General features: G+C 43.0%; 1 protein-coding gene across 6 annotated transcripts in view; it reads right to left on the bottom strand.

Annotated features, from left to right (window-relative positions):
• APBB2 (amyloid beta precursor protein binding family B member 2) overlaps positions 1–10,279 on the bottom strand; it is a 241,533-nt gene extending 231,254 nt beyond the window's left edge. For all 6 annotated transcript variants that reach the window (XM_029910641.1, XM_029910640.1, XM_029910638.1 and 3 more), the window contains exon 1: positions 10,176–10,279. The gene's annotated coding sequence lies outside the window, so the exon portion shown is untranslated. The remainder of the gene's footprint in view (positions 1–10,175) is intronic.
• Between the last annotated feature and the right edge of the window lie 11,461 nt (positions 10,280–21,740).

Genomic DNA, 21,740 nt, shown 5'->3' with positions numbered 1-21,740 from the left:
ATCATTAAAGAACTGCTTAAAACTCTTGAAAGTAAAGTATGACTCTTAAATACTAAAGACTAGATTGTCAGTTTACATCTGCCTGGATCAAGAGATGGCAAGTAACAGGAGAAGGAAAGGGAGAGGATTCAGATACCAAGTGTCAATATTCCTTCCCTGACTTCCCCTCAAATTCTGGGAGAGGAACAATCTACTACTGGATTAAACCAACAACAACAATCTTTCTTTCTGTGCCAGCACAGCAGCACGCACATGTGGGGCAGAATCAAGGCCATGCCGCTGTCTACCCATTCCCTGCCCATACATGGGAGGGACAGTAATGGTCCCACAAAGGCTGCTCCCTGCATACTGTGACCCACTCTCTTGGGACTAGTAGGACAATATTTGATTCTTCTACAAAAAAAAAAAAAAGGATAAAAAAAATGAAGCGTTTTACAAAAACAACAAAATTTAATGGGAATTCTGGTAAAACTGAAGCACTGCAGTCCTGATTCCTGTTGACGAATGTTTATTTACTAGAACTGGCAATGGTTTGCATTTCCCCAGAACAGTTTTCCTGGGTTTCCTATGTGGAAATTAGGTATGTTCATAGCTCTTCTAATGCTAGTACAAGATGAGACACTAGTCACCTGTCGCTTGCAAGGAAAAATGTTCAGTTCCTGGCCAAGACAAAGATATTCAGCTAACTGGATGCAGAGAAAATAGATGATTCTCCTCCTAATTTCCTGACACAACTAAAAATAGAAAACACGCATTATCCCATTTTTGTGCTATTATAGCACAACTACAAGTTTATTCACAACAGCAACTCTGACATTTTATAATGTAGGAAATGAAATTTTCTTGTGGAAAAACAAAGCCCTGACCCTCACTTCCTACCCAGTATCCATTATATTAGTTTATGAGACAGTATTTATAAATGGTGGAGTACTTTGTCTTGCAAGATTTCAAATAAAATGCTGCTCTAAGCAATTGTACAGCTTTTTAAAAGCTTCTCCCACAATAAAGTAAAGCTCTAAATTTTTTTTGTAAAAATAAGAAACTATGCAAAGGTTTACATCCTTTTTAAGGTCTCCTGGTTACACTGGACTGCAACTTGCCTAGCAAAATAAATTATACCCCATTCACCAACAAAATATTTACAATTAGACTCCACCTACATTCCAAGAAATATTAATGCTTACAGTTGACAAGAAATCAGAGTAATTCAAGTACCGTTTTATGAACCCTCTGTGAAGAAAAAAAATGCAGTGTAAGCCAAAAGCAATTCAGGGTTTGAGGGCTGTTTTTCTGAAGTTCTGTGTACTCAGCTTGTCGAAAGATAAAGCAAAAATGTCAACTGTAATAAACTGAACGCAAGCAACAACACTGAGATTAAAAAATATCTAAAGCACGATAATCAGGAAAAAGATCAGCAGAACTCAGTTATTAGCCCCATGGAAGCCAGTCATGCCTTAATATTTCTATCAGTAGAGGCTAACCTTAAACAAGCTTGAAAATGAAGAAATATATACAACAGCCATACAAATTAAGATAATACTCCAAAGCCTACAAACAAAAAATCTGCAACACATGAATTTTAGCATTACTATTTGTACTGCAGAAGCCACAACCAAGGTGTGGCTCCATTTTGCTAAGCACTGTACGCACTGACAGCCCTGAGAAAAGCTGACTAACTAAACACACAATGGGGATGAGGAACAGAGGTGAAATGACTTGCCCAAGGTAACACAGCTGGGAACAGACCCCAGGTCTCCTGATTTCCAGTAGAGTGCCCTATCCATTAAACCACACTGCTTCCATCATGAAGCATATAATTTCACTAGAAGGTCTTTAAAATGAAGATGGAATTTGCATTTCCAGATTAACACAGATTATTCTGTGTTAAATCAATCAATTTTAGCTGGACAAGGTGGGTGAGGTAATATCTTTCATTGGACCAACTTCTGTTGGTGAGAGAGACAAGCTTTCAAGCTACACAGGGGTCTTCTTCAGGTCTGTGAAAGCTTGTCTCTCTGACCCACAGAAGTTGGTCCAAAGATATTATCTCACCCACCTTGTCTCTCTAATACCCTGGGACTGACACAGCTACAACAGCGCTGCATACAACAATTTTAGCAAAACAGACAGATTTGCTGGTGCATTTTGTGCTTCTCTAGAGGTGCACAAGGACTGGAAACGGAGGGAGAGGCTCACCAGTCACTTGATAGCAGGTGGAAATACACTCCGTGATCCACTTAGAGATTCTGTAATGAGATTGCTCAGCCTTTTGATGGGTCAGATATAGCCAGACAGAGATGGGAAGCAGTGTTCCCTCTAATTTTTCCCACCCATGTGAGGAATGAATTTTGTTATGTGAACCAATATGGAGATGATTTGAGACACATGACCTTCATACTGGTGCACATAACAAAATTCACGTGGTGGGGGTGGGGCCAAGGGGTTCAGAGTGTGGGAGGGGGCTAAGGGCTGGGACAGAGGGTTTGGGTGCAGAGCTGTGAGGGCTCCATCTGGCGGTGTGGACTCTGGGGTGAGGCCAGGGATGAGGGGCTCAGGGGTGGGGCAGAGGGTTGGAGGGGGGGGGTTAGAGAGACTCCGGCTGGAAGTGTGGGCTGTGGCATGGGGCTGGGGATGAGGAGTTTGGGGTGTGAGAGGGTGCTCCGGGGGGGAGAGAGAGGACTCCCCCCAGCAGCATCTGGGCAGGGTGGGTGGAGAGGGGGGGGAAGAGGCGCTTCTCCCCATTGCGGCAGCTCCAGGGCTGGGGCTGCAGGATAGGCGCCCCTCCCCGAGTCCTGGCAGGTCCAGCCGTGCCACCTCGGCCAGGTTTGCAGCTGGGTTCGGGCCGGGATAGGGGAGCTCTGGCTGCAGCAGGTCTGGGTCACGGCAGCGGCACCCCGCCCCCAGCCAGGGTCCTTGAGCGCCTATGCGGTGCAAAATAGGCTGCTACGCAGCCACATGGCCACGCAGCTTACAGTGAACTTAGGGGAGACAGCCTAAAAGGCTCAGGTCTTTTCAGGTAATAGAGCAGGGCTCCAGAAATGTCCAAAGACGCCCTTTCTTCTTCAGAATATGGAAATACCAGAGTAGGGAAGCCTCTTCCCCTGAATTCTGGCAGCATCTTCTCTATGGCTCCTAAAAGCAGCAACAAGGCCAACTTTGCTGGTAACAAGCTGTCATGAGAAAGGTCCCTGAAGAGGGATGAAGAAAGTGTGAGCAGGGGGTAAGGAGTGAAACTGGATGGGGTAGCCAGAGTGATGATCTCTAGCATCCAATAGCATGGCAGACCACATTCAGTGGAATGGTGCGAGGTAGCTTCCAAAGGTCAGGCTCTGAACAGCTCTGTTGTGATTCTTGACAGGCCCATCAAATTTGCTAGTGAGCTGCTGGAGCAGGGTGCATCATCAAGGAGGAGGCAGAGAGGCAACCTCTGTTGTACCTGAGTTTCTTCCAAACCTGATAATCAGCTTGTCTGGTGTGCTAAGATGGATTCCTCCTGTCTCGTCAGAGGTTGTTGATGGTATAGCTTGCAGTATAGAGCTGGGATGTAGATTTCCCAGGGAACACAAGAGTGCAGGGCACTGCCTGTCTGTTTAGTGGATAGTTCCATGCCTTAAAGGGGCAGGTCTTCGACTGTGGCCTTCACTTCCCTGGGAATGCCCAATACTTGAAGCCATAGATCTGGCCATGGTGTCTAAAGCATACACTGATACCTTGAGGGCCATCTTGACCACTAACTGCCCTTCTATCATTATTTCTTTGAGCTCTAGCATGTTCTCAGGTAGGAGCTTTGATAGAAAAGATATTACTCAGTTCCACATCTGCGATGGGGTGGCCACCCTGCACAGTTTAAGATGGCCAGGCAGTCCAATTAGCTCCCCGGGCTGCACCTGAAGGAGCAGCCAGGGAGCAGGGAACTAACTGAGAGCAGGCTCAGCTGTGCAAGAATAGGCGGGGCCTGTATAAAGCCGGGTAGCTGGCAATAGATAAGGACTGCTGGGAAAGGCTACAGGAAGGCAGGCAGCAGACACTCCCTCGGAAGAGGGTTGGGAGCTGGTACAAGCAGAATGAGAAGGGGAACCAGGTGTGTCAGGAAGCAGTCCAGGGAAGGAGCAGTGAGGGCTGGAAGAGGAAAGCCCAAAACTGCTGAGGTGAGGGTCCCTGGACTGAAACCTGGAATAGAGGGTCAGTCCCGGTTCCCCTGACAGCCACTGAGGGAGTGGCACCATGGGGCAGTGAAAGGGAAGACTGCCTAGGACTGCTAGGGTGAAGGGACTTTGTTACCTCAGAAAAGGGGAACACTGATTGACCTAGCCGGAAGGCTGAGTCACAAAGAGGACACTGCGGTTCCTGGGGCTCAGAGAGAGGCTGCAGACCAGAGGGAGACAGAGAACCATAGTGTGCAAACTGCAGACTGGGTGTCAATCTCAAGAGCTAATTCTCAGAGTGACCAGGAGGAGGCATCAGACCAGAGGTGAGTGGTGCATCCTGTGGTCAGGTCAATAAGTTATATACAGCCAGTAATTGAAGAGAGGCAAAGGAATAGGATAACCCACAAAACAGGTCAAGCTGCTATGGGTCCTTGTCATTTGGGATGCTTCGGTTCGATGTGGATTTGCCTGCCTGGCTGAGATGATCAAGGAGGCTGGATTGGGATGGGCACAGAAGTACTCAAACCCTTTTTTGAGGGTCTTCATAATGCTTCTCCACTTTTTTTGTGGTGAGTGGTACCATGGCAGGTGTTTGCCACAGGGCCTTAGTGGGATCAAGCAGTCCTTTGTTTATTGGGAGGGCGATCCAGGCCAGGCCCGAAGTTGTCAATACGTTGAACAATTTATGAGATTTTTCTTGGATGACTAATACCTATTTCTAGAGTCTCTGCAATTCTCATAAGTAGTTTTTGAAATGACTTGAAGTCATTTGATGTCAGAACCCACGCCAAGGACACCACTTTGTTGGTGGCAAACTGGAAGGTTCTTAGGTGGTAGGTACAACGTTGTTGCTGCTCTGGCCTCTTCTGGCTCCCCTTGGTACTCCACCATCACCGGTGTTGGTGGTTTGGCCAGGGATGCCACAGGGGAGTGTGATCTTTCTCTTCCTAGACTGGGATGGCGATCAGCTCTTAGAAGCATATGAAGGCAGACCCTGGCAAGCCCACGGTAACAAGCCACAGGGATATAGAATATCAGGGTTGGAAAGGACCTCAGCAGGTCATCTAGTCCAACCCCCTGCTCAAGCGGGGGGACCAATCCCCAGACAGATTTTTGCCCCAGATCCCTAAATGGCCCCCTCAAGGACTGAACTCACAACCCTGGGTTTAGCAGGCCAATGCTCAAACCGTGAGCTATCCCTCCCCCCTGCCTGATATTGGCCAGACCAGTGCCATTCCTGATGCAGTGAGGGTGGCTGAGCTCTGTAAAGAGAGCCACCTGGTCTTTCTATGATCTTGCCCACAGACCTCAGCAGAGGGGGTTCTCTGCTCGAAGATGGGAATGTGTGCCTCAGTGACAGAGAGAAGTACATCACCGTTAGGGGTAGTGCCAAGGTATACAAACCTCTGGGCACTGGGGTCTGCATCAGTACTGGTAAGTACCTTGGTACTGAGGTCATTTCCAATTCTTCCAAGGGCATGTTCAGTAGCCTCAGTGATTCTGCTGAAGGCAACAATATAGAAGGATGTTTCATCAGCGCCAGAGAATCTTTTTCCCTCTGTCAGGGAGGTAGGCAGTCCCTTATTATTAGCTTTCTATGATGTGTGGGGCTTAGTGATTTTCTCCTCAGAGGCCTGATGTGTTCTTTCCTTGTGGGAAGACACTGAGCTCCATCTGGAGTCGCTGCACTTGTGTTCAGGGAGGACTCTCTCAGTGCCGAGCCTTGGTACCAGAGGCGTCAGTGTTGGCTCCATTGGTGATGTTGTCAGCTTCAATGCTGGTGGTGTCAACGTTGGCACCTGGTATTTTCTTGGTGCTGTCTCTCTGCATTGGTTTTAGGTGATGTTTGTCTGCTAGGTGGGGCATTCAAGGAAGCTGGCTTGCCCAGTACTTGAGTTCTGGTACCTGTCTCCTCCTCGTATGAAGAAATCTCCATAGACTGTTCCAGCAAGTGAAAATTCAGTCACTCATCCTTTGACTTGAAGATAGCAACTGTCACATTGTGCATTTATCCAGTATATGACTGTAGTAGAGTGTAGCAAGGCCCCCTTGCTCCTGCTTCTGCTGCATTCACAAATCACTCAGACCCTGGGGCTCAGCAATCACTGGTGCAGTTTATTTACAGCATGCGCTCCTGCCACCTTCTCACCACATACAGCTTGTCAATACGTTGAACAATTTAATACGTTTTCAGCCTTAAGGACTTCTCAGCTTCTGCACCCAGGAGGGAAGAGCTACCACTCTCCTTCTACTCTCTGGCTCCGCACCCTCCTCCCCGCCCCCAACATTCCTTTCTGCCTCTGGGCCTGTATGTAGCCCCAGGCTAATTAGGCTGGCAGCTGTTTCCCATTTGCCAATGGTGCAAGTTTCTCTAGACAGCTCCAATTTACCTCCCTTAATTGGAGCTAGCGTGCAAGAGGGCTGGCTCAGGCGTTCCTGCCTAGCACCCTGTCAAAATGACTCTTTCCCAAACAGAAGAGGCATCTGCTGTGTCCATCTTGTAATTAAATTAGCCCATTGCAGACCTTGAAGCCACAGGTTTACAGTCTGCCTGTTAAGGCACCCTGTACAGGGTGAGTATACAAGGGGGACTGTACAGGAGAGTCTCACCATCCTGCTGCAGGGGTATCGCAGCTGCCACATTCTTTGTGCCCTCGTACGGGAGCATGAGGAGGCACAGGGTGCATGTATAGCCTATCAGTTATTGCTATTCATTAGACTCTGATCTTGCACACATTAGGGACAAGCACACCTACAGTGGGATCCATACTGACATACTCAAAGAACTCAGAGTTAAGGCAGATAATGCCTTGAAATTTTTAATCTCTCTCTGGCTCAGTGACCTTTACACTTTGACGAGCTAAGAGCAAGGTAAACTGGCTTAAAGGTCTTCACTGTCCTGAGCTATTAGCCTGTATCCCTGTAGCCATTCGAAACATAAGGAGCTGAATCCTATCCCATGAATTTAGTGACTTGGACAATTTAGGAGCTCACCATGGCACTGGAAGACAAGAAAAAGACCTAAGCCTGCAAGAGCTCCTGCAGCCCTTACAAAAATATGCAGAACCATGGTTACTGTTTATGGTTTTCAAGGAGTTTTTCCAGAGTAAGGATTGCAGGTTCATAGCTTGGGCTCGGTTCTGAAATCCTTACACCGCACCAGGCTGTGAACCTTATTTTTGCACTCTGCTTTCCAGTCTGAGCTGACACCATTCTTTTATATAATCCCAGCCGGTAGTCACATGATTCAGTCACCTGTCCTATTCCCCAGCCCCACCTCCAAAAATCCCAACTCCTGGTGATCCTTCCAGGAACTACCGGTCCCAGAAGACCTGTTCATAAAAAGAGGCTTCATTTGGAACAAGGTTGGCTGGCCCTGTCCCCTAAGAGGACAAAGACAACCCTGTTATAGCCCTATAATATTTAAACTTGTCCATTACACAATGTAATTATGACACAGGCAAAAAAATTTAGTGTAGGACCTTTAACTCATTGCAAGTATTTTATATTACAATGCAAAAAGTGGTCCCTCTACTCTTTGCCTCTCCCTCTTTCAATTATTGCATGAGTGTATTTTTTAATTCAAGTAAATTACTGAAATAGCATGAAATGAATTTAATACAAATAGTTATATGTGCAACCAAACTGATGATAAGTATAAAGCTAATCAAGGATATTTGAAAAATCTGCCACTAAATATTGTTACATGAGTATAACTGGATTAAAATTAAAAATAAGATTCCAGCTACAATTAGGGCTTGTCTACACTTACGGTGCAACTGCACTACTGTAGCGCATAGTGAAGACATTAACTACGCCAACAGAAGAGCTTCTCCCATCGGTATAGGTCTACACCGGCAGTTAGGTCAATAAAACCCACGAGCAACACAGTTATATTGACATAAGTTTGTAGTGTAGACCAGAGCTAAGACTGCAACAAAAACACTACAGAAAAAAGAGAAAACTACATTTTGTTTATAGCTGAAATACACCATTTTAAAAGAGGACAATTCTTATTTCCATCTAGTACAAAGTAACTTTTGTTAAGAAAATGGACAACTAAGTTGATACCCACAGTTAATGACCAGAACATAGATATGGCAGAAGTCACTGCAAATGAACACTCAGCCAATGATCCTGTGAATTCTTATTCACAACAGTAACATACATGTATAAAGTTATATAATATGTAAGAGTGTGCAAATGGATGTTTCCTAAGTCTTGAAGAAGAGCTCTGTGTACGCTTGAAAGCTTGTCTCTCTCACCAACACACGTTGGTCCAATAAAATATATTATCTCACCCACCTTGTCTCTCTAATATCCTGGGACCAATGCAGCTACAACAACACTGTATACATTAATATTTAAATGACATTTGAGGAGGGTTCTTTTGTTTACTTTTCTTAAGGAAAAAATGGAGTTTCAGGTACCTGAACAGTGAACAATAGTAGAAGTGTGTCAATGAAATTCAGACCCGTGTTTTTGTTTTCTGTGTATTATATTTTTGTTTGTATAATTGTAGGTACCATAAATGCTCAAGATGCACAATATTATGATGCTACAGTCCAGAAAACTATTTATAGTTCTTCCAGAGGTCTTCAAAGCATCTAGTACGATATTGCACATGAAAGTGAGTTGGTTTAGACGTTGCCTCATACTTAAACCTATGAAAAGACTTGGGATGAGTGTACAAAGCTTCTTCCTGACTTTTGTTATGAGATAGCTATCAACTGGCTGGAGAAAAACAGCCCTAATTTGTGTCACAGGCTAAAGCTGCCTCAGTAGCCCCAAAATCAGGGGAGCACAAGAGAGGTGAGCAGGCACCATTCTCTGTGCTGTCAGGTCCGGCACAAAGCACAAGGAAACTGAGTGACACTGAATCTGGCCAGAGGTGTTGATCAGTAGCCCAAGTACAAGCTCTCCTGAGAATATTTATGGCCTGGACTACACTTCAAAACTGGATCCACCTAGCTATGTCACTCCAGGCTATGAAAAATTTTGCTCCCAACACTGTAGTTAGATCAACCTAACCCGCAGTGTAGGCTTCCGTCAACCTAGTTTCCGTTGCTCAGGGAGGTGGATTAATTACAGTGACAGAAAAACCCCTTCTGTCAACGTAGGAAATGTATACACAATGGTGCTACAGTGGCACAACTATCGCACAACTATGCCCTTAATGTGTTTGGGAGGGACTTAAAGCAGAGAGAGCACTTCTAGATTGGGAAAATGAGTGGTGATGTAAATGTGTAATTTTTAACTGCCACTTAGCCCCTATATAGACCTAGACAGTGTTAAAAAATATGTTAGCCGATTGTGGTTAGTACTAAGATCTACCCAATCCTGACCAACTAAACCATTTTTAAACATCACAGTCTCTCTCTTAGTAGGTGCTAAGTAGTGTTTAAAAATGTTATTAACTAACTTGTGTTAGCCAATAGGTTTTAAACAGTCACTCATCTTCCCAGTCTAGACAAGGCCAAAGATAGAAACCGCAATCTGACTGGGAATTTAAGCTTAGCCTACAGATAAATTTTGTATAAGTATATCTATTTCAGAAAGGGGGAGTAATTTTTTTTAAACCACAATAGTTAACCCAGTCCATCCCCTCGTGTGGATGCTGTTATATCGGTATAAAGATGCCTTACACCAGTATAGATATTCCTGTATGAGAAGAGGAATAAGCTATATTGCTATACAGCACTCTTATACAGCACTAGGGGCTTGTAATGCTTTAGCCATACCAGTATAATTAAAATGACACAATCTGTGAGTGTAGACAAGCCCTTACACCCACAACTGGTTTTAATCGTGCTTTGAAAGAGCTGTCTCATCTGCGTGAGTTTTGTTCCTTTAATTTCTCTTTATTCAAAAGCATTAAACAGAAAGTACATGGATATTGTATATAAAAAGATTGTATCCTGAGTCAGTCACCACTCACTTCCCTCTCAACGAGGAAGAAACATATTCCTGAATGCCTGAAAGCTGAGACAATATGAGTGCAGAAAATAAACCAACAAAATTACTTACTCTCCCCAGTTCTTTGGTGGAAAGCTTGTATGGAATGGCAGGTTTCTTCAGACCTTGCTACTAACACCAGCAGCACTCACCCTCTGAGGACACACGCTGAAGAAATTAACCTATAAATGCGGGCGGGGGGAGAAACAGAAGTATGTCACATACAAGCCAGAAGTTATCCAAAAGCTCTTCTAAACAGTGAGCAGAGGAGAAATAAGTAAAAACAGTTAAACTCCTGAAGATGAGAGTTCTTACAGCAACACAACAGTTGGCAGGGTAGCTCAAACCAGTGGCTTCCACTGGATTTAGAAAGCACTACAGCAATTACTTGTAGGTCCCCTTGGAAAGTGTCCACGTTAAAAATGCACTCCCTTGGATGAATGGGGGAAGAATGGAGGTAAAGGGAGACCTGGATCTATAATCATATAGTAACCCAGAAAGATGTGTCCTCAGTTTGTGCATGTCATAAGTACAATGTCTCCTGCAGGAGAAATCATAGGTTGGTATGAGACACAATGACATCTAAGGCACGTAAGGTATAGTAGTTGTAAACTCAAATGGACAAATGACCTTTTAAATTATCTCCATCTCCACATCACTTTACAGATGCCTGTATTCCTTCCCATACTCCAAAGCATATTTTTTTATAAAATTAACAATTCCCTTCCCCAATATTAAGGATCAGTATGAAAATAAAACATGTGCCTTTAAAAATTAACGCAGATGAATACCAAACCCTGAAAAAGGCAAAGTCACTAACACCAGGTTTATAATATAACATTAAAAGTGTTTTCGGTTTGGTTCTTAAAGGAACCAAGCAACTAGTCTATTTTTTGGAAAAGGAATAAATGTATTTGGAAATAGTAGTCTTGCAATCTGTACACTGTATGTCAGCCCAGATCCCAACAGCATGGTCTCTCCCACTCTAGACAAACGATAAAGGGTGAGGCTTTTGAGTACTGAAAATATATTGGAATCTTTAATACAGTTGCAGAAACAAAGATTCTAGGCATTTCTCAAGTGCGGCCACTGTGATGTATGCGACCATCAAGGGCTTTTCTTGTGGCCACAGCCTCCTGGGCTGTGATGGAAGGGGGGCAAAGTAGCGTCTCTTCCCCCTCCCTGGTGCTCCCGCATGCACCGCCTTGGTGTTGATTGCTGGGGCCAGCAGCAGGAGTTGGTCCCTGCCCCTCTCTGGAGACACTTGGGGCACAACGCTGGAGGAGCAGGCAGCTGGTGAGTTTCCCACCTTCCCAGGGGCAGTGGGGCTCAGGGTTTGGGCTTCAGCCCTGGGGTGGCAGGTTCTGGACAAGGGGCTTCAGGCTCCAGGCCCCCGTTGCCTCTCTCGACCCCCCCATTGCCCCGGCCCCAGCTGCCTCCCCAACCCTCCCATCCAGGGCTTAATTTGTCCCCAGGCTTGGCAGGGCTGAGTAAGTCTCCTGTGAAAAGTGATACTTGTATGTTGTTAATATCACTTTTCACAAGAGGCATCCTAGCTAGCAATAGATAAATTACAATGATTTGGACATGTATATGCACATATTTATTTGTTTTTCCTAAAGCTAATTAAGTATTTTAGGGAAAAGTGTGGCTACACTCCGAGGCTATCAAAAAAATTGTCTTGAGAACCCCCTAGAGACAACCCAACAACAACAGATCTACACAAAACAGATACTTATTTTACAACAAGAAAACACATGTTCAAAGTAACTAGATTTCTAGGTAGGAAGTTACCATTTCTACTTTATATCTGGAGCCAGGCAGTGTGGGATATAAATATGATAGACCCGAAGATCCAAATCTTATTCACTGCACTGTTTTAAAGTACCCTCAACAAGAAAAATACATTTTTTCTTTAGCAAAAGCAGAACTCTAAATCAAACCAAAGTTCTGTCTGTTTTTAAAAGAGAAATGAAACCTCTCATGTCCATCTTAAAGCGTCTTGTTCTGTTAGAAGTCCATTTACTATAAACCCCCCCAAAGTACCAAAATGCAACATATCATTTGCAAGAGATGACTGACATTACAAGAACTTTTATCTTCTTAGTCACACTTCTAAACTTGATGCAACGCAAAATGAACTTTAAAAAAATGGTATCACCCCTCCTAAGATGTTTCAAAGAAAAAGATCAATAGTGAAACTCATTATTTCAAATTATAGAACTTCAAATTCACTTTTTAGTTAATCCTACAGAACGTTTCATCCATTCATGTCTACAGGGAAAAACAGAAGAGAAACAAACTGCCCAACTTCCTGATCCATCAGTTGAAATCGATGTCCATAACTAACAAGAAGATTAGTCTTCAGTGTTTAAAAACACTAGGTTATACGCAATACAGCATTAAACTTCAAGCTATCATCAGGTGACTGAAGATTTTTCTCTGCTTTTGACTAGGTCCACCTACAGAAAACATTTTTGTTCAAGGATAAGAGCTAAGGACCTAATCCTTTTAACACTTGCGTACTTGCTCAACTTTATACACGAGTAATGATTTCAAGGGGACTACTCACGAGTTACGCATTTGTGTTTGCAGAAATAGAGGCCTAAGTCTGAAGACCATCAAGTTTAGCCCTCCAGGTTCTAAAGATGAAACCCAATCTACTATACACTGAGCCCAACAAAACTACAGACCTTACAACAATAGTTTATTTTTTAAAAATAAAAATGGACAGATTAAAATGCATTTCATGTCTATAACTAAACATTGAAGCAGGAGCGCTGCCAGCTTTTCTGCCGCCCTAGGCGGCGGAAGGTCCCGCCCCAAAATGCCGCCCCCCACAGAGGCGGCGGAAGGTCCCGCCGCCGAAATACCGCCGCGGTCGCCGCCCCCGAAATTGTAGCGCTGTAGGCGACCACCTAGGTCGCCTAATGGGTTGCGCCAGCCCTCCATGGAAGCAATAAAAAAAAAAAAAAAAGCTTAAATAAAACTGTTGTGATTGAAAATTTATAAAACAAGATTAACACCAACACCTCTCAGTTCAGGATTATTTTCATTAGTAGATAGCAGAACAAAGAAGCACTACAGATACAAATCACCATACTTCCCTAAGAAACAAAAACACCAAGTGCACAAAAAAAACAGTTAGGGTTTTCCCACCATCACTTCCATAGTTAGCCAATGACAGATTTGTTGAAATTTCCCTACATTTGGAAAGTGCACCCATAATGTGGTGTAATTACATTCAGCACCTTGAATTTAAAAACCAGGATAAACAAGATAGGTTGGGGGCATGTGCCCACATAAGGAGGAGGGAGAGCTATTAAATGATGGCTCACCAGACCGTCTGCAGAGCTTGGTAACAGAACTGACCTTTTCAAACTATTTCTCAGAGTTTTCCAAGAAAGGGCAATAACATTTGGCAGCAAGTCACAAAGCAAAGCTTTGTCAAGATACACAGGGGGTCAATTCAACAGTGCCAGAAATAATGGTGTAAGTTCCTGAAATGGGTGTAAATGCACACTCCGTCTTATATCCTCCTGTTGGCTACTCTTCAGGCTACAGTCCTCTCCCCCCAGCCTGCAGTGTACACCCACCTTCCCGCATGTCATTTACACCACTATTTACTGCACCTCTGAACTGGGGAGGTTTGAAAAAATTAGTGGAGGAGGGAAGAGAAGAAAAAAAATATTTTTTTGCCCCTGACTACAAACCTTAGTCTCCCAAATGGGATCCCAGACAGCCAAAGCTGCAGCAAGGTCAGTCTCCCAGACCACACAATCCAGGTTAATTCAATTAATGAATTAGCAGTACATTGGAAGACAGATAATATGCAGTTATTGATATCCTCCATAAAAAACAAATTAGCAATACTTAGCACTCACAAATGACCAAACTGGAAGGCCAAGTACATATTGCTACAAATCAACTGGAGTGACTTCGAGAACATACTTATAAAGATGGCTACCTCTGATTTTAAGAGGTTCACCACTCTCTTTATTAAGGGGATCCCTTCTCTGGAGAAGTGTAAGGAAACTACAGAAAACTCAAAATCAGGCAAAATGTTTTCAAAAGCTGGGATTCTCAGTGGTCAAAGAAACCTGTAGCCCAAATGAATGAGCCACTGAGCAATACTGAAATGACAGCATATCAGCATGGAGGATGACCGTATGTGTTACTGAATTTCAGTAAGAACCAGATGGCAAGGTTAAGATTTGGGAGCCATAACCACTGTAAGATGTTGGAACAAAGGTCACTTTCTCAATGCCCTATAAACAGTGGGGTAATTCTATACGAAGAGATATAGGCTCCACACTTATTTCTCAGATTAGTGTGAAATAACTGAGGTTAAAACTAAACTTGCTGATGAAGGAACCACTGCAGCTATTCTCCATGTATTTTTCTAACTATACTTGGTAAAAACGGTATGTTCTGGGGCAGTGAAACTTCATCTGGTTTTAAGAGAAAGGAAGAAAAGGAAACTTGAAACATTTTCTTAGCTAGCATAGATAAGCGTAATTCCGTTGACTTCAATGGAACTATGCCAATCTACATCAGCTGAGAATCTGGGTCTTTATTTTTAAATAGCAGTTTCTGTTCATAACCCCTGTGAGGCAGCTGTAGGCATTTCTCTGATGCTGTCCGATGAAGAGCAGATAGCCAGTGTTCCAGCAGAGGTCATTGTTGAGATACTATCTGTGGTAAATAAACAATTCTCTTCTGCTTTCTCCCTCAAAGAGACGGTTTGTTGGAAACAGCAGGGCACAGTCTGTTGGCACCAGGGAACACAACAATTGTTAAGAGGGACAATGTCACCTCTGAACTCTTCCTCTACCCCTGTAATGGTTCCCTATATCATATCTCTGTGCAGGAGGAAAGGAACTTGTGAAGGGAGTTATGGCTTGCACAGTAATGATAAATCTGCCAAATTAATATATACTGCACGTACGGGCACTTTGGCAGGGTTCCAGTGGCTCTGGAAACCATAACATTAGATTTCCTGACTTTTGTGCTTTTAAAATCTGAGCTATAATTATGAGTTATTGTATGAGGGGTTTTTATAGATATATTTTTTTTTCCTGTCTGCAGTATCTATACGAATAGATATGTACACAAACTTCTCTCTCTCTCTCTCTCTCTCTCTCTCTCTCACACACACACACACACACACACACACACACTATTTATCTTATCATCAGAATGGATCACACTTTTCTGTTTAAGTAGCCTGTGATCTCAGCATTTGAAATTGCCTCTGGATATTGCAACTGTGCTGGGATTTTTTTTTTTCACTCCTCTAATGAACAAAAAATCCCCCCCCACCACCAAATTAATAAAATGGAGGGACGAGTGTGTCCACATATTGTCAATACTTAACAGCTACTGGATGATTATTTATTTGGGGGATGAATTGCTCTCTCATTCCCCCTGAATAATTTATTATTTTAAGTTCTAAATTTAGTAGGGGGGTTTTATTTGGGTTATTTGTTTTTGTTTGTTTTGTTTCAAGAGTTATTTTTAACTGTTTTCATACAAACTCAACTATTTCCCCATACGGCAGGGGTTCTCAAACTGGGGGTCGGGACCCCTCAGGGGGTCGCGAGGTTATTACATGGGGGGTCGGGAGCTGTCAGCCTCCATCCCAAATCCTGCTTTACCTCCAGCATTTATAATGGTGTTAAATATATTTTAAAAGGTGTTTTTAATTTATAAGGGGGGGTCACACTCAGAGGCTTACTATGTGAAAGGGGTCACTAGTAAAAAAAGTTTGAGAGCCACTGCCGTACAGGAACCTGCCAGACATATTAACAAGTTTCACTTCAATTTGACATAAGCAAAGGATTCTTCCAACATAGTGAAGAGTAAACCTCTAACTTCCACACTCAAAAGAATTATAGGAAAGCTAAGGGCAAGGAAAATTGTTGTCACAGCCTGAAGAATTTCCTGTCATTTCTAATATGTGCCTTTCTCATTGGAAAAAAATACTCAGCTTCTTTGAGAACAGCCTGTGCCAAATATTCATTAAACATTAGACAAACCTTCAAAGGCAAGCATTTTACATATTAATACATTTTGTGACCTAGAGAGCCTAAAGGAGAAGAAAGAATCTATTTTATGCTGTTTTTCTTCCCCTCACTAATTTTTGTTGCAGTTAAACACACTAACTTTTGAAAACAGGCTTTCATTTCTCCCTATCCCATTTCAACGTACAGGAAGGAGAATCTCCCTTTTTTGCAACAGTGACTAAAACGTTTGAGGGATTTCAGAGTAGGTATTACTTTATTTATATATTTTACAAACTCTTTTCAGTAATCCCAACCCCAAAAGTTCAAAAATGAGATTTTTTAAAAATAATAAATTTGGGGTTTTTTCTGGATTTTGGGCCTTTCAGGTTCATGTTTTCAAGTTTCTCTCTGCAATCATGGGGACTAGAAACACAGGGTTTTGTTTGTTTGTAAATGAAAACTGAGATTCTCAAATAATCAAATGGCTCAAGGAGCAAGGATTTAAGAAAAATACCAAATATCATGAAACAACAAAATCACTGTAATTTCTCCATTTAGTGCTGCTTTACACATAAACCCCAATTAGAGCTGGATCAGATCCACGTTTGGACCTAGTGTCCAGAAGAATGGGTCACTCAGGCTATGTCTACACTTACAACACTGCTGCAGTGCTTCAGTATAGACACTTACTACAGCAACAGAAGGGCTTTCTCCTATCACTGTAGGTAATCCACCTCCCTGAGAGGTAGTAGCTAGTTCGACAGAAGAATTCTTCCATTGACCTAGCACTGTCTACACTGGGGGTTATATCAACTTAACTATGTCTCTCAGGGGTGTGGAGTTTTCACACCCGAGAGACATAGCTATGTCGATGTTACTTACCGGTGAAGACCAGCCCTCACAAACCTATATCCTTAACATGGATGCACAGTGAACTGTCCATCACACGACATCACCATGTTCTTCAACTGCTTTAAAGTCTGAAGTGGAGCAAAAGAAGATGCCAGGTGCTCTATGCATTTAGGATAGTTACTGTTTGTAATTGGTTCTTGTGGATGGCTACTCCCTGGACCTTTAGTTGCTTCTGAATTTACTGTAAATTTACCACTCAAGACACCAGGCATCTCTGCACAGTGGCTAATGCTCTGGAGTACACAAATTTCAGAGCTAACGTAGAGGGGTAGGGGACATTGATCCAAACATTCTTGAAAAGCTGCATGTTCATGTACTGTTTCCTCTCTTCACCCCTGCCTTCCCTTCATTACCTCAAAACACTCCTGCTTGACAGGGCACTGTTCTGGTTTTCCATGGGGGACGCGGGACTTGTCACGTATGATCGGGCACTACCGCCTACAGCTCGGCATGCACAAGATCACGTATTCGCTCCCGTAGCACCACAGTACAAAATGAGAGACTGTAGGGTTGATCCCCTTTCATAACTCAATATCTGCTTCCCTGAGAAAATGGAAGGTACATTTTTTATTCATGGCAATAGAGTGCTGACGCCAGATCACCCTGGTCCTGCCAGATTGTGTGCAATCAATCAAATCCTCAAATTCTGATTTACCCATATAATAGCACACGATAAATCATTACACCATCAGGCTGACTCTGCTGCTTTTAGTTATGTTCTACTAGTAAAGGAAATTAAGAAAATACATTTTGAGACACCAGCCTTGGGAGTCAAAGTTTCCACTGTTAATTAAATCAAGCTTCCTAATGCTGCACCAACTATTCAAGGTGAGAGGACTATTTCAGAAACATAGCTGCTATTCTGTTTGAAGGTCTTGGTGCACACATCAAATAGAAAGCAATACATAAGTGGTGCTCCATCTTTTCATATTGTGGCCCATTTATTAAGACAACCTCCCATTCCAAATTTCACTCCTTCCCTGTAGGAATGGGAGTGCTTGGTTATTTATGAATGACACCAAGACAAGATGAAAAACAAATCACTCTGATGCTATAGTTTATAGCTACTTTATTGCAGTCCTTGCTTTTTGTATTGATGCTAATTACCCCTTTTTGGATGTAGGGCTTTACATTAATTAGGTTCGAGTATCCCCTCCTTGCCTACACCCCCCACTGCTCTAGTCTCTGTTAGTCATTTTGAAGTTTGGGTCTATTACTTTTCTTCAATTTTGGGGTCATCCACAAATGTGAGTGCAGCTCAACTTGCACTGCAATACCACCAATAAAAAAACAGACAGGGAGAAGATGTTGCAAAACCATCCCTGTAATCTTTAAAAGACAGGCCGACTGATTCGTCATTACTGTAAAAGCAGCTTATGGACCACATGGAAGCGCACCACCAAACCAAGAGTAGTCCACAGATCACAGCCTGAGAACCATTGCAATACACATTTTCCCAGTGGATGGATGGTAGCCAGGCCTTATTTTGCTTCCATCTGTCTCTTGTGATCCAGGCTTCAGAGCCCACAAAAGCTTCAATTATGAAAAGACTCCCTGTTTCCACCTCAGCAGCAAAACAATTCTGCTTTGGAAACACTCTGAACGCTAAATCAAAATTCAAGAGAAATAAAAAAAAGTGGAAATAAAATAACTTTAATCAAAATATATGAATAAAGTGGCCTTGGAGCTTTCAGCTAAAAATCCAGCTCTTGCCAGCTCACAAAATATAGCAAGATCTGATTGGATAGACAAGTATTTCAATAAATGTGAGAAACAAATCCAGAATTTGTTCTCTGCCTGAAAGCAAGAGTGAGGAATAAAGCCCTCAGGGCTCACGCTTATGTAGATGGCAGAAAGCAAGCACAAGGAAATTAGGTGATTAGAGATGTAGCTGTAGAAGATGTTTATTGGAGAGAAAAACATCCCCAAAATGTCCTAATTCTCTTGGCAGACCTACCATACTTGATAGATCAGATTATATTGGAGAAAGGCAGTCCTGAGAAATGAGTAGTCAGCTCACACTCACCTTTTCCGCTGCAATCCAAGGCACCACTCATGTGATAAACACCTACATCACAGCAGAAGCTGATGGCAATGAATAATGCATGAGATCTAGTCACTCTACCACATATCAGACCCCTGGGATAAAGAGACAGCTTTTTATTTTGAGTCATCATTCTCATTACCCCAGAGTATAGACGCTCACTCTAGTTATTTTCTCTCCCTCTCCATCACTCCAGTTTGCATATGCAATTGTCCAGTTCTAACTTGTTAACTTGATGAATTGCTGTTGTATACAAACTGTGACCACTCAAACAAAAATGTAAAATATGCTCTTGTACAAAGACTTAAATATTATTACTCATTCATCTTAAACTAAAATCACCCAGAAATTAAGAGAAGTCAGAAATGCCATTTTTCCAGCAAGCCACTCCTTTTTGCCCACGTTTCACATGTGCTTGCCTATAACCGAGCCTTAAAACAATAAATGTCACAGAACACAAGCTAACACAGGTTAAGGATGGAATTTCTGCCTTAGCTGAATGCAAGACAGGTTATTGAAAGTGAACTGCAAAGTTAAAGTGAAAACTGAGCTAACCCCATATTTACACACTGAATGTTATCTATCAATGCACCAATCACCACAGTACTAGGCACAAATGCTCCCACTAATTAAGCTCAGAGTAGCATTCAGCACAGATAATATATATTATCTGTATAGTAAGAGTCCATGATTGATACCTGTCTGTGTGTCACTCTGAAGCCTAGAATTCCTGTTGAGTCAGCATGAAGCGATGGAAACAGCTACAAGCGTGGTTGTGAGCTCTTTTCGTTCAGAATATCACCAGATTCAATCATCACTAGGATTCATAGTCTGTTCCTGTTTAGTTTTTAAGTTCTCAGCCATTTTGACTTTACGAATTACACCTATGCAACAGCAAGGCAGGTAGCTATGCCATGCCAAGAATCCTAGACTATTGTTACATTAGGGGTAGTTCAACCAATCACCAACCTTATGCTACAGTTAGTTTGCATGCAAAAAAGTTGTATGAGAAAGACTGCACAGATGGTGCATTACTTGGTCCAACTACTACAGTTCTTCAAAACCACTGACACAACACAACCAGTACACACAATAACTCCAAACACATACAACCCCTCACCACAGCATACGCTCTTCATTCACCACTTACACAAGTCACCACAAAATCACCCAGCACAAACCCCAGACATAAATCAATTACAACCCGCACACACAAAAACTCCAAATGCACATAGCCCCTCATCATACCATACACCCATTTGCCACCCATGCAAATCCACACAAAATCTCCCAACACAACATACACACAGACCCATTCTCACTCATACTAAACATAAAACCATAAATTTGAGCAAGCAAGCAGTAGGTCATCTCTACTCACTAATATCTACTCATAAGTCTCCCTGACCCAATGGGAAGTTCTCCAGCACTTCCTGGTGCACTCAACACATCCTGGGACTATCATTGATGGAACCCTATGAATCTCCTTGGGGCAGAGGTAGGGACAAGTTGTTGCTGTTGTGTGTGACAGTGCCTAGCACAATGGGGTCCTGGTCCACGGCTCGTAGACACTCCAGTAATACAAATAATGAATAGTAATAATGGTGTCACAAAATGAGGCATCCTGGGATGTTGGCAAACCAGGAAATGCCAGAGGATGAGTCTGAATGTACCACACAGCCTATGGTTCTGCACATATTCCTGTCCTTTACTGAATTTTCACACTAGTCTTGAAGTTCACTTGTAAGGCAGACTTACTGTGCCATGGGGAGACTATTTGCTTTAAATATCTGTTTTACACAGATATTTATTTCTCATAAGGTTAGATTGTTTCACACTATTTTTAAAATATGTATGGAACTGACAGACTGATGTAAGTCCAAATTGTGGCACTCCTAAGTCTGCACATTGTTCAATTGCAGAAGCAGGGAAGTTAAATCTGCGCTCTAAGAAATCATCATGAAATTGGTGGAAAAAATGTGTAAGGCACACATGCACTAAATAAATTAACGTATCAATGTATATTCCCACAAAGACACTTCAGGTGGTTGTTCAGGCTTTTCACTGCAGAAGAGACCAGTTTATTAGGCCTCTCCAGTCCAGTCTCCATTTCTCCATTATTATTTGCATTCCAATAGCACCTAAGAACCCCAACCAACATCAGGGCCTCACTGTGCTAGGCAACGTTCAAACACATAATAAGAGGTTATCCTTAACCCAACAAACTTGCAATATAAACAAACAATATGAAAATATTAACCCCATTTTACAGATGCCAACTGAATCATGGAGAGGTTGCGTGCACTGCTCAAGGTCACACGGTTAGTCTGTGATAAAGCCAGGTTATGAACCCAGATCTCCCAAAACCCAGTCCCAGTCACTTAACCAAAAACCATCCTTCCATCCAATCTCCAAGCTGTTGATCTGGTTTTGTGACTGCCTGTAACGAGGGACAGGTCATCAGTGAAGGGAGTGATGAATCAAGGGAGAACCAGTGGACCTGGGCAGGGCCGGCTCCAGGCACCAGCTTAAGAAGCAGGTGCTTGGGGCGGCCAAGGGAGAGGGGCGGCACCTGCGGCAATTCGGGGGTGGCAGGTCCCTCACTCCCTCTAGGAGCGAAGGACCTGCCGCTGAACTGCCGCCGCCGATCGCGGCTTTTTTTTTTTTTTTTTTTTT

The sequence above is a fragment of the Terrapene carolina genome, unplaced genomic scaffold (genome assembly GCF_002925995.2).
Source record: "Terrapene carolina triunguis isolate 2854851 unplaced genomic scaffold, T_m_triunguis-2.0 Scaffold66, whole genome shotgun sequence".
Classification (NCBI taxonomy): domain Eukaryota; kingdom Metazoa; phylum Chordata; order Testudines; family Emydidae; genus Terrapene; species Terrapene triunguis.
The sequence above is the reverse complement of the archived record's forward strand: the minus strand, read 5'-3'. Positions and strand labels throughout refer to the sequence as shown.